Source organism: Nicotiana attenuata, chromosome 7, assembly GCF_001879085.1.
Source record: "Nicotiana attenuata strain UT chromosome 7, NIATTr2, whole genome shotgun sequence".
NCBI lineage: Eukaryota > Viridiplantae > Streptophyta > Magnoliopsida > Solanales > Solanaceae > Nicotiana > Nicotiana attenuata.
The window spans coordinates 1,639,431-1,651,973 of record NC_031995.1 but is presented as its reverse complement, the minus strand read 5'-3'; the positions used below and the strand labels follow the sequence as shown (position 1 = coordinate 1,651,973).

The following is a 12,543-nucleotide window of genomic DNA, read 5'->3' as shown; positions in this document are numbered from 1 at the left end:
TATTACTTTATTAATTTTATCTTGATAGTTCATTATTATATCTTGTTCAATTTATTTGACTAGTAGGTGTCTTGACTGTTCCTCGTCACTACCCCACCGAGGTTAGTCTTGATTCTTATTGGGCACCGCCGTGGTGTGCTCATACTACGCTTTTGTATATTTTTGTGTACAGGTCCAGGTATTCGATCAGTAGTAGTCGTGCGGATCGTCGTGGTGGAGACAAAAGGTAAACCTGCGACTGCTTTCGCAGGCCTCGGGGTCACCTTCGTTTGTATTTGCTTTCATTTCTTCCTTCTTGTTCTAGGACAGTGTTGTATTTATTTTGTATAACTACTCTTAGAAAGGCTTATGACTTGTACCACCGGTTTTGGGAATTGTAAGTGTTCATAGTTATATAATTTGAAGTTAGTGAATATTCATATTATTTTTTGTTAATGTTAGGCTTACCTAGTTTAGAGACTAGGTGTCATCACGACTCATTTGGAGGGATTTTGGGTCGTGATAGCAGGGCATGCCACCAGATACAATAACAAACCAAGGAGAAGATCTAGAGAACCAAGGAGGTAACAATAACCAGAACATGAATCTTTCAAAGGAGAAGTATGATCAAGTGAAAAGGCTACTTCAACATTTCCAAAGTGATGGTGCAGGAGATAGTTCAAGCAACACAAATCCAGCCAATGGAACAGTAAACTTTGCAGGAAATTTTGCAGGTATTGTGACATGCACTTCTTCTATAGACTTTGATAAACTCTCATACAAATCCTTTCAAGCAAAGGCTGACTTATGGATTCTGGACTCAGGAGCTTCACACCATATGACTTTTGTAACGACCCGACCGGTCGTTTTGAGCTTTTGCACTTTTATCGCCAGTTCCCGGGCATGACCTACCCCGTGTAATGTATTATGACTGATGTAGATCGTTGGTTTTGGTTTTCAGGAGAATCGGGATGAAATTTGAAGGAACAGTCTCAGTTGAAAGCTTCGAATTTGAAAGGTTTGACCAAGGGTTGACTTATTTGTATATGAGCTCGGATCGGAGTTTTTATGATTTGGTTAGCTTCGTTAGGTGATTTGTGACTTAGGAGCGTGATCGGAATTGGTTTTGGAAGTCCGGTGTAGAATTAGGCTTGAATTGGCGAAGTTAGTATTTTGGCGAATTCCGGTTGAAAGGTGAGATTTTGATCCGAGGGTCGGAATGGAGTTCCGAGAGTTGATGTAGCTTCGTTAATTTATTTGGGATGTGTGTGTAAAATTTCAGGTCATTCGGAGGTGTTTTGGTTAGGTTTTTGATCGAATGCGTGTTTCGGAAGTTTTTGAAGAACTTAGACTTGAACTCGATGTAATTTGAGGGTTTTGGTGTTATTTGAGGTGTTTTAATGATTGGAACAAGTTCGGATGATGTTATGGGAGGTGTTGGTGCTTTTGGATGAGGTCCCGGGGGGCCTCGGGGTGATTTCGGATGGTTAACGGGAAGTTTTGAACTTGTAAAAAGGGAAAAAGTGTGCTGCTTCTGGTATTTCCGCTTCTGCGGAATTCGGACCGCAGAAGCGAGGTCGCATGTGCGAAAGGGAGGCCGCAGAAGCGAGATTTGGACTTTAAGTGGACTTCCGCAGAAGCAGAGGTTGACCGCAGAAGCGGTACCGCTACTGCGGAATTTGAGTCGCAGAAGCGGTTCCTGGGGGCCTTAGTGATATCCGCAGAGCGGAACTTTTGCCGCAGAAGCGGTGTCGCGGAAGCGGTTATTTAACCGCCAAAGCGGAAAAGGTCTGGGCAGAAGGGTTCTTTTAAATCATTTTTGTTCCGCGAGGCTAAGTTAATTTTTCACCATTTTATAGCATTTTGGGAGCTACTTGGGAGCATTTGAAGGGGGATTCGAAGGAGATTGACTGGAGGTAAGTTTTATGAGTTAAAAACACGATTATATTGTGGAATTATCCTTGAAATTCTTGAGAATTTGGCTAAATTGAAAGAAACTAGGGCTTGGAATTTTAAGATTTTAAATTGGAATTTGAGGGGCCATTTATGGTCCGAATTGATAGTTTTTGGTGTGTATAGACTCGTGGCGAGATAAGGAATCCGATGATGTTAAATTTTCTGATTTTCGAGAAGTGGGCCCGGGGCTCGGGTTTTTGCAAATTTCGTGAATTTCGATATTTTTCGAGTCTTTTCGATTGAGGAATGTTCCCTTAGCCTATTGTAACATATTCGTTGTGGTTTTGATCAGATTCGACACGTGAGGAGGTCGATTTGCGAGGCAAGGGCATAGCGAGCTAGGATTTTGGCCGGCTTGAGGTAAGTAATGACTGTAAATACTGTCCTGAGTTTTGAAACCCCGGATTACGCATCGTTGTGTTACTTTGAGGTGACTTACACGCTAGATGGCGAGCGTGGGATAGAGCACCGCTGGGGATTGTGACCTAGTCCATCCCGAACGATTATTTTAATGCGCACTTGATAGTAAATTGTTTGATACTATTATATCTTGGGTTGTATACCATGTTTGGGGCCTTGTGCCGACTTGTTAAGACCCTTAGGGGCATTTGTACTATCTTTTCTCATTCTACTTGTTTGGAAGCATATACTCAATCATGTTTTACCTGTTTATTACTCAAATTTGGCTTTATCGCTATATTCCTAAACATGTGGAAACTGTTTTGGGCTGAGCTCCCTGTTTTACTGATGGTCCGAGTGATCGTGAGATGATGACTGAGATAGACCGAGGGTCTGACTGTGAGATTTATGATTGAGATAGACTGAGAGTCTGATGGTGAGGTTAATGACTGAGAGAGGCCGAGGGCCTAGTTGTGAGGATTATATATCTATGGATCGGGCTGCACGTCGTAGCAATGTATATATATATATGTGTGTGTGTGTGTGTATATGTATATGGATCGGGCTACACGCCGCAGCGATACTTATATGGATCGGGCTGCACGCCGCAGCAATATATGGATCGGGCTGCAGGCCGCAGCAATATTGCGATTGGGCCGTAAGGGGCCCCTCTTGGAGTCTGCACACCCCCAGTGAGCGCCGTCGACGAAATATATGGATCGGGCTGCACGCCGCAGCGATATATGGATCGGGCTGCACGCTGCAGCGATATATGGATCGGGCTGCATGCCGCAGCGGTTACTATATGGTACCTATTGAGCGTAAAAGCTGAGTACGAGTTCTGATTGGTAAGAGTTGAGTCACGAGTGGCAGAGAGGCTAGCCCGAGGGGCGATAATTATATACATGCATATGAGTGATGTTTGCCTGAGAGGCCTGTTTATGAGCTTATTGATTTCACTCCCCTTTAAAGTGAGTTTCAATCGAATATGTTGATTTATCGACTGTTTTCACTCATCTTTATATTGAGCCTCTGTCGGAAAGTTGAACAAATGTTTTAAAACAACCTTTATTTAAACTGGAGTTTATGAGATGTTCAGAAATTAATCACTGATTTGGCATTTGGTTATTTCCACCGAGATTTTCAAGTTATGAAGTGTTTATGATTACTGTTTTTCCCGAGGGGCTGTTTTACGAACTATGCTTTGCCCGAGGGCCCGATTATTGCTTTAATCGCTATTATTCTTTAAAATGGTATTGAACCCCTACTGAAACTGCTGAGGGGTATTTCAAAATGATTTTTACTAAAAGTTGGATTTTAAAAAGGAAGGTTGACTCGTATTATGATTTGAAGGCATGTTGTGTTATTGAGCCTAACGTGAATGTGGATTCATTATTTCCTACTGCTCAGACTTTATTTACTCTTATTACTTACTGGGTTGGAGTACTCACTTTTCTCCCTGCACCTCGTGTGCAGATGCAGGTATTTGTTTCCCCGGTAGCGGGATTGAGCTGATCGGAGGCTTAGTTATCGGAGTTTAGCGAGGTGACTGCCAGCGCTCGCAGCACCGCATTTCTTCCTTTTGTTTATCAGTCCTATTTTGTATACTTCAGACTTCGTAGTTGTATTCATACTTTAATAGATGCTCGTGGCTTGTGACACCCCGGTTTGGGCTGTGCTGGTTTTACTATTATTATCTAAGTTTCCGCAAATTATTGTTATTAAATCATGCTTCATAATTTCTTAATGGTGATTTACTGCTTAAAAGAGGTGTCCTGTATTGGTCTGGCTGGCCTTGTCTTCACGAGAGGCGCCATCACGACCGGGTTTGGGAATTGGGTCGTGACAACTTTCAACAAGACACACCTACAGAACATAATTGCTCTACCTTATCCTTTACTTGTGAAATTACCAAATGGTTACAAAGTCAAAGTCACTGAAGTAGGAACCGTGACTCTTACACCTGAAATAGTTCTATATAAAGTTCTATTTGTTCCCACTTTCAAATACAATCTTATTTCTATCAGCTCATTAACAACACATCTCAAATGTCTGGCTTCTTTCTCTAACATATGTTGTCTTCTGCAGGCCCCTTCTATGAAGAGGCCTCTGGAGACTGGTAAGGTCCATGATGGATTGTATCTTCTCTGCTCAGACTGCTTGAATAAAGGAAGTCTTGCTGCAGCAAAGAAGAGCGCCACTCCCTTTCTCTCCATGAAAAACAGCCATGATACTACAACACATTGCTTTTCTCATTCTTGTCAGTCTTTCCCATCTGTAAATACTCAGTATCCTTCTCATTCCTGTCTCCCCTGTTCTGCTGTAAATATTGTGTCTCCATCTCCTATTGTAAATGATTTCACCTGCAATAAAATAAACAGGGGTTATAATTCTGACTCTCTTTCAATTGGTGCAAGTGATATGAATCTATTATGGCACTACAGGCTTGGGCATGTACCTTTTGGAAAGGTGAAAGGGATATCTAATATACCAGTGACCTTTGCACCAAAACAACCCTTTCTTCGCTTTATATGTCCTATGGCCAGGCAAATTAGACTTCCTTTTCCCTTAAAAACCACAAACACCATTGCTACATTTGATCTCTTGCATGTAAACCCGTGGGGACCTTATCATGTACCCAATCATGACAATTTTAAATACTTTCTCACTATAGTAGATCCACTTGAACTTATCTACTCAGTTGCAAGAGCAATGCATTACACACTCTCAGAAGTTTTATATCCATGGTTGAGACACAATTTACTACCATGTAAAGTGTATCAGATCAGATAATGGTCTGGAATTTACTAGCAGTGAAGCCACCTTATTCTTCCGGTCCAAAGGAATTGAACACCAAAGAACTTGCCCTTATACACCCCAACAAAATGGCATAGTAGAAAGAAAACACAAATACCTATTAGAAACTGCCAGAGCCTTACTATTTCTTGCCAAACTCCCCTTGAGATATTGGGGAGAATGTGTACTTACAGCAACCTCTCTCATCAATCAATTGCCTACTGTACCTTTGAAAAACAAATGTCCTGTTGAATTGCTGTATGGAAAGAAACCAAACTACCCACACTTAAGAAGCTTTGGTTGCCTGTGCTATCCAACTGTTCCTAAACCTCACAGAGATAAGTTTGAACCAAGAGCTTCTCGACATGTCTTTGTAGGATATCCTTTTGCTGTCAAAGGGTACAAAGTGTTTAGCCTAGCGACCAAGAAAATCTGTGTGTCTCGAGATGTTGTTTTTCATGAGTCCATATTTCCTTTTACACTTCCATCAGTACCAAATTCTCCCTATTCCCTGCCTCATGCTATTGCACATCATGACCACTCTGATATTTTCCCTCTTTATCCTACTTATAGTGTCTTAACTCCTCAAAGAGTCACTTCTGTTGCACCCATCTCAAGGTCACCTGATCACATTATACACTCACACCCATTCCAATGTCACCTAATCACACCATACAATCATCTTCTATCCTTAACACCACTCCACCACAAGCAATATCTCCAATCACCTCAAGAGTTGATCAGTCCTCATCTTCCACCCTAAAACCCAATCAACGAGTATCCAGTAGAGTATCTAAGACCCCATCTTATCTGTCTGAATATGTATGCTCTATGCCCAATCTGCAACAACCTCAAAATGTTGAAGTCACTAAGACTAACTCACCTTTCTCTTGCAATGCTCTTTTTACCCAAAGCAATCACATTACTCATGATGTCCTGAATCCTGATAGCCAGCAGGTTGTGAGAAGCATTTGTAATGACAGGGAGCCTTTATCTTATGAAGAAGCAGCAGTCAATATTGTCTGGCAATAGGCCATGACTCAAGAATTTGAAGCACTTCATGCAAACAACACTTGGACATTGGTTCCACTGCCTGTTGGAAAACAAACCATAGGCTGCAAGTGGGTATACAAGATCAAACATAAAGCAAATAGAAGTGTAGAGAGATATAAAGCTAGATTGGTTGAGAAGGGATATACACAAAAGGCTGGAGTAGACTATATAGAAACCTTTTCTCCAGTAGTGAAGATGACCACTGTTAGAGCCTTAATTACTACTGATGCCAAGAAGAAATGGGAGATCTTTCAATTGGATGTGAACAATGTCTTTCTTCATGGAGATTTTCATGAGGAGGTCTACATGAAGCTGCCACAAGGCCTTGCAGTCTCCTCTCCTGAACTAGTTTGCAGATTGAATAAATCTTTTTATGGCTTAAAGCAAGCCAGCAGACAGTGGTATGCTAAGCTCACCGAGGCCCTATACTCCAGAGGTTACAGTCACTCCATGCATGATTACTCCTTATTCTATAAGAAGACAACTGATTGTGTGGTATTTGTGGGAGTCTATGTAGATGATGTCCTGCTGACAGGAAATGATCTTGCTGAAATTCAAATGTTGAAAACCTTCCTATATGAGCAGTTCAAAATCAAAGATTTAGGAAGACTGCATTATTTCTTGGGGCTTGAAGTGCTCTATAGAGATGATGGGATCTTGATTTCCCAAAGAAAGTTTGTTCTTGACCTTCTCAAAGACTATGACTGCCTACACTCTACCAGTTTCTCCTCTCCCTTGATCCCACAATCAAGCTGAAGGCCAAGAAGGAGCACCCCTGTCTGATCCTACTTTCTACAGACAGTTGGTTGGGAAGTTGAACTTCCTCACCAACACTAGACTAGATATAGCCTATGGAGTACAACACCTGAGCCAATATATGCAGGATCCTAGAGAGCCTCACCTTCAGGCTGCCTATCATATGCTTAGATACTTACTCAAGGATCCCACTTTGGGTCTCTTCATGTCCAATGATGCTGACTTTTCAGTCAAAGCTTCTTGTGATTCTGATTGGGCTGCCTGCCCTGATTCTAGGAAGTCAGTATTAGGCTACATTGTTCTCTTGGGCAACAATCCTATCAGCTGGAAATCTAAGAAGCAGGAAACCATCTCCCTTTCTTCAGCAGAAGCAGAATATAGATCCATTAGGAAGGTCGTTGGTGAACTTGTCTAGCTGCATCGTGTGCTTACAGAGCTGACTGTCCCTCCTGCCCTTCCTATCCCTGTGTTTTGTGACAGTCAATCTACTCTCCACATTGCCAGAAATTCTGTGTTTCATGAGCGCACTAAGCACACTGAAGTTGATTGCCACGTCGTAAGGTCCAAGCTAACAAAAGGTCTTATTCTGCTTCACCACATAAGGACTGGTGATCAACTTGCTGACATCCTCACAAAGTCCCTTACTGGGATCAAACATGCTACTGTTTTGGGAAAGTTGGCTATGCTTCCTCCACCTCCAACTTGAAGGGGGTATTAAGATTATAACACCGTGTACTGTATTTTATTCCACTAATTAGTTATTACTGTAGCTCCATCTATTATTAGTTAGTTGTTAGAGTAGTTAGTGCTTAGCTGTCATTCTCAAGTCAGGTAGTTAGATTAGTACTCTCATTGTATATAAGAACTTAGCTACTGCATAATTGAATTAAAGTTTCATTCATCAATTAAGAGACTCCATTTCTCTGCTCTCCAAATTCGATCTTCTGAAAGCTTCTAATTGCTTCCTCCATTGTAGCTGTGAAAGCTTTCTAAGCTTGTAATCCCCGAGCTTAACACTTATTAAGACATTTTGTTTGTGCATAGCGCTACTTCATTATCATTTTAAGCTCTACATAACATTTGAGATGAATTTTTTTGGATCCAGTGGTCATAAACTATGTGCAATATAAATAATAAAATAAAATCGATTTCTAGTCATTCAATACCATTTCTCTTCTTGACGGAAAATCTAAAAGACACTACAAGAAATCACCCTTATTGTGGCGACTAAAGTCGCCACAAAACCCCTAGGAGTCGCTGCTAAAAGGTTTTAGTGGCGACTTTTGGATTGCCGCAAGGAAACCCGTACCTAAAGGTTATTTGCTGCGACATGTATAGTCGCCACTAAGAATGTATTTTGTGGCGATAGAGTTGCCACAAAAGGTTGGAAAAAACCTACAAAAAATTATTCCATAAGAACAAATATTAGATGGGTCGCCACTATATATTCACCTTTAGCATGGACTACTTTCGCCACAAAATATATTCATGTTCAGTGGCAAAATTATGTCGCCACTATAAATATTCTTTAGTAGCGACTAAAATTGCCACAAAAAATATTTATGTTCAGTGGCCTGCAAAAGAAATCGACCTTCTGTGACAAAACTATGTCGCCACTAAAAGGTATTTTCTCAGTAATTATAACAACCAAAATTATATACATTTCCATACCAGTAGGAACCTAATTCTCTCAAATTTCATATAGAGATATTCATATCAATTGACTATCAATATTAAAACAACCAATAATGCTTGACAAACACCAAAAGAATTTCTCAAGCCAAATATTACAAATATTATCATTACTAAAAAGTCAATTACATATATACTACCCGACACTTCATTGTGCATTGTAATTGTATGCATATACATATCCCAAAAAAGACAAAATATTAAGTGCCTTGTAACTGCTCCTTGCTCGACACCATGTTTGAACCACTGTTTAAGTGCCTTGTCCCAGCTAGACAAAAGGAATATATATAAGGAACATACTGAGATTTGTTATATCCAACTACTATCAAAATTCTAAGATATATAAGGAACATAAAGATTTGTTATATCCTCAAGGTTTGCGTCTATATTATATTGTTGCAGCAAAAACAGAGAAATATATTTAAATGTTAAATTTGATTAAAATCTCCCATCAATATCTTTAAAACTATCTTCAATAAACCATTTCAAGATCAAAAGAATTTTCATATAGAGTCAATAGGAAAGCTAGTCAGATGATAAAGAGCAGGTAGATTCCACATGAAGACAACTAGACGTACGAAGTACTGTTCACCTAGAGTGATGGCACATAGATTAAGTTCAGCACTCATCAAATATCCAACTCACTTTTGCATGCCAAGCTGCGTTCTTCTTTTAACACATGGAATGTTCCAATTCCAAAAATGATAAACAAAGAATACAAAGAAGATTTTTGATGTTCTATTTCTAACTGAAACTTCATAAAGACTACTAAAACCCACAGGGTATTTTCCAAATTAACTTTTATCAATTAGCAGTCAGCAGTGCACAAATCATTCATAAACGCCACTTTAGAAAAAAGTAACAGCTAGATGACAATATCCACACAAATCACAACATAGGTGAGAAGGAGCAATTCCTCTGCAACACTTTTTTTTTCCTTTTTTGACTAAGTGCATATATAGCATCTGGTTGTGTTGAAAAGGTGATTTTAATGAGTTCATTTTAATCAAACACGTAGGACTAAAATAAAGTTGGTACAGAGTTACCATATATCCCAGAGCCAATAAGCATATTTGTGCATCGTATGCACTGGAACACAGACGATCACCCTCTTTCCTTTATAGAATGTTACTACTGATATTAAGTTGTGGTTGTCTCCCACTACTGATCCTGGTATTTGAATTGACATGGATGTACTGTTTAAAGATAAAATGCTTTTTCAACATTATATCGAAAACTTTCAGTTGCTGAAGATGACTTCTTCAGACTCCTGGTTCAGTTGAGTTTGTTCAATAATTCCAGATTTTATTAGCCTGAAGGACGTTGCCTTTAAACAGACTACACAGCATGTTAAGGATGGTCTTATGGTTTGAAACTAGAGGTGAGCGTTAAGAAACAAGAAAACATCCAAATATTGAATAAGATATGTATGGAATTCCTTGGCAGGACAAGGCTGTGGTTACTTTCTCCACTGATGTTACTCATTGCAGAAAGTCACAAGTTCAGGGCCAACATAAGCATAGCAGATTAACCACCAGGCAAACCAACCTTACGTACTAAAATCAGAGATACTAACACATTACATACTAAAACCAACCTTTCTGTTGAAATAGAACCAACACATTACTAAAACCAGAGATACCAACACATTACTAAACCCCTAAACATGAAGTCACTACAGAAGGAAGGAAGAAGAAATATCGAGAAGGAAGAAGAATTGTTAAGAAGGAGCGGAGCAAGTACTTGTTGTTGTTGCATTCTGGTCAAGAAACTAGCAAATTGTTCGTGCATCTTCTTCTCCACTTCTAGAGAGATCCTCTTGTCTGTTTCTGCATTTGCGTGTTGACGCTCCTCATTTGCGTGTTGACGCTCCTCTGCCAACTTCCTTTCCAACTCAATTTCCATATTTCTTCGCAACTCAGCAGCCATTTGTTCAACAGACAACAGGTGATCTTTGTGACAGAATGTATCCGTCAACCGTGAAGCTCCTCTTCTTCTGATGTTAGGATTCAGTAAAAGCAAGATGTCGAACGAGCATGTGAACTTCGGCAGGCATTGTCCAAAAAAGATGGGAAACGATGCTTATAGCCAGTAGTGATGTGATAGACTACATTTCAAAGTGCACGAAATGGTTACTCAGAAGAAGAATGGAAAATTAGGGGGAAGAAATCACATCTTAAAAAAGTATCTAAAGCTTAATAAGTTTCAAGTGCCTTTGGCACTACTATATCCTCATTAATTTTATATTCAGATGTTATAAGATCCATTCAGGGACTAGCAACCAAACTATAGTGGAACATATATAAAAACTATAGTTCGTTTGAAGTGTATTTACAATAAGAAAAATCAGCAAGGCCTGATAAACAGCTGTATAATGAATATAGCATCATGTCTACCAAGTAGATTTATTCTATTCAAGAGTAGTAAAGATCAGACAAAAACGAATATGAACAAAATCTATGAAGCTTCCAACTTTTCTAAAATGGGCTGGGCCGTGATATCCTGAATGATGAGTTAATTATTTTTCCTTTGAATACAACATCATAAATCTTTTATGTGGACAAAATAACTTCTTCAGTATGGATTCTTGATAACAAATGTAGGACAAAAGGTTTTAACTGGTAAGGGGACTCATTACTAGTACTTCCAGGTGAGGCAACATGAACAACTATTCAACATTGACCAAAACTTTGTCTGTTCTACTATAAATGTGTCTATTGTTCCAAGTAAAATGCCTCCAACAGTTTTTAGTTTAGCCATTGATGTGTCTTGCAGGAACTGTTTGAGGACTCTCACTTTCATATATGTAATTAAATTCCCATTAATCCTATCATCACTTGCTAACACAATATCATAGTTACTCCATAGCAACCCAAAGTCCTTGTTTATGATTGTGAATTCCATTTAACTCGGTCTACATGCTCCACCTGGCTTCCACAGTATGTAAATTATACACATCGGACAGAGAGTAAGTCATATTCAAAGCATATATATGTACTATTCCATAAATAATTTAAGGAGTTACACAGACTATTGCGACAGGGGACATAACTGAAAGAACCTACAAAGCTCATATAATAATTCAAACTGAATAGAATGCCGACATGTAAAACGTCTCTCAAGAAGAAGATTTTAACTTACCCAAGAAAAGAGATAGCTGAGATTCTGTCAAGACCGAGAATCGAAAATAACAACACTAAATACGCTTCAAATGATTCTTTCTGTGTGATTTTTTTGGTATTCCTGTAGATTATCAAATGACACAGAGAAATTCGAGATGAAATCTGAGAAGACAAAAGTGAAATTGCTGAAAAAATAATTATCCCTAATTGCATGTTGAAACTTTTGTCTAACAGAACATTATACCAAAATACCCAAATGTAAATATATCTTATATAAATCTTTATGGGGTTTTAGTTTGATATGGGATAGTAACAGGAAGAAGGAAAGGTGAAATCGATTATGAACAGAATCGTTTCATTTATTCAAGTCGGATTAGGGATTTGAACGGAGGAACTTCACGAAATCGATATTAAAATGGAGGAACTTCTTTCCTTAAAAAAAACGAAAAATTAGGGATTTAAACATACCTGAGATTCACATTTTGATTTGAGGGATTTTGATTTGGGTGAAATTTTTGCCGAGGAGAGAACTGATTTCTAGAGAGAGGGCTGACCCTAGACAGTGTTTTGTGCTTTTGTATTCTTTCACTTTGGCCTTCTGTTCCAGCAGACAATGGTTAATGAAGATGGGAATTTTTATTTTCTTTATTATTTTAAAAGTAAATTTCTATCGTGTAGGAGCGACCCAATCGCTGCAAGAGATATTTAGCAGCGACTTTCCAAAAATATGGAGCCAAAATTTTATTCCTGGCGGGACAGAAAATTTCAGCCAGAGGCGAGCTAAAAAAAG

At 39.1% G+C, this 12,543-nt stretch overlaps 1 long non-coding RNA gene across 1 annotated transcript; it reads right to left on the bottom strand.

Annotated features, from left to right (window-relative positions):
• LOC109228507 lies at window positions 8,650–12,436 on the bottom strand. Its single transcript, XR_002068392.1, has 4 exons — window positions 12,222–12,436; window positions 11,773–11,874; window positions 10,375–10,738; window positions 8,650–8,899 (listed from the first exon to the last, which is right to left on the bottom strand). It is a non-coding gene; the product is annotated as an uncharacterized LOC109228507 (long non-coding RNA).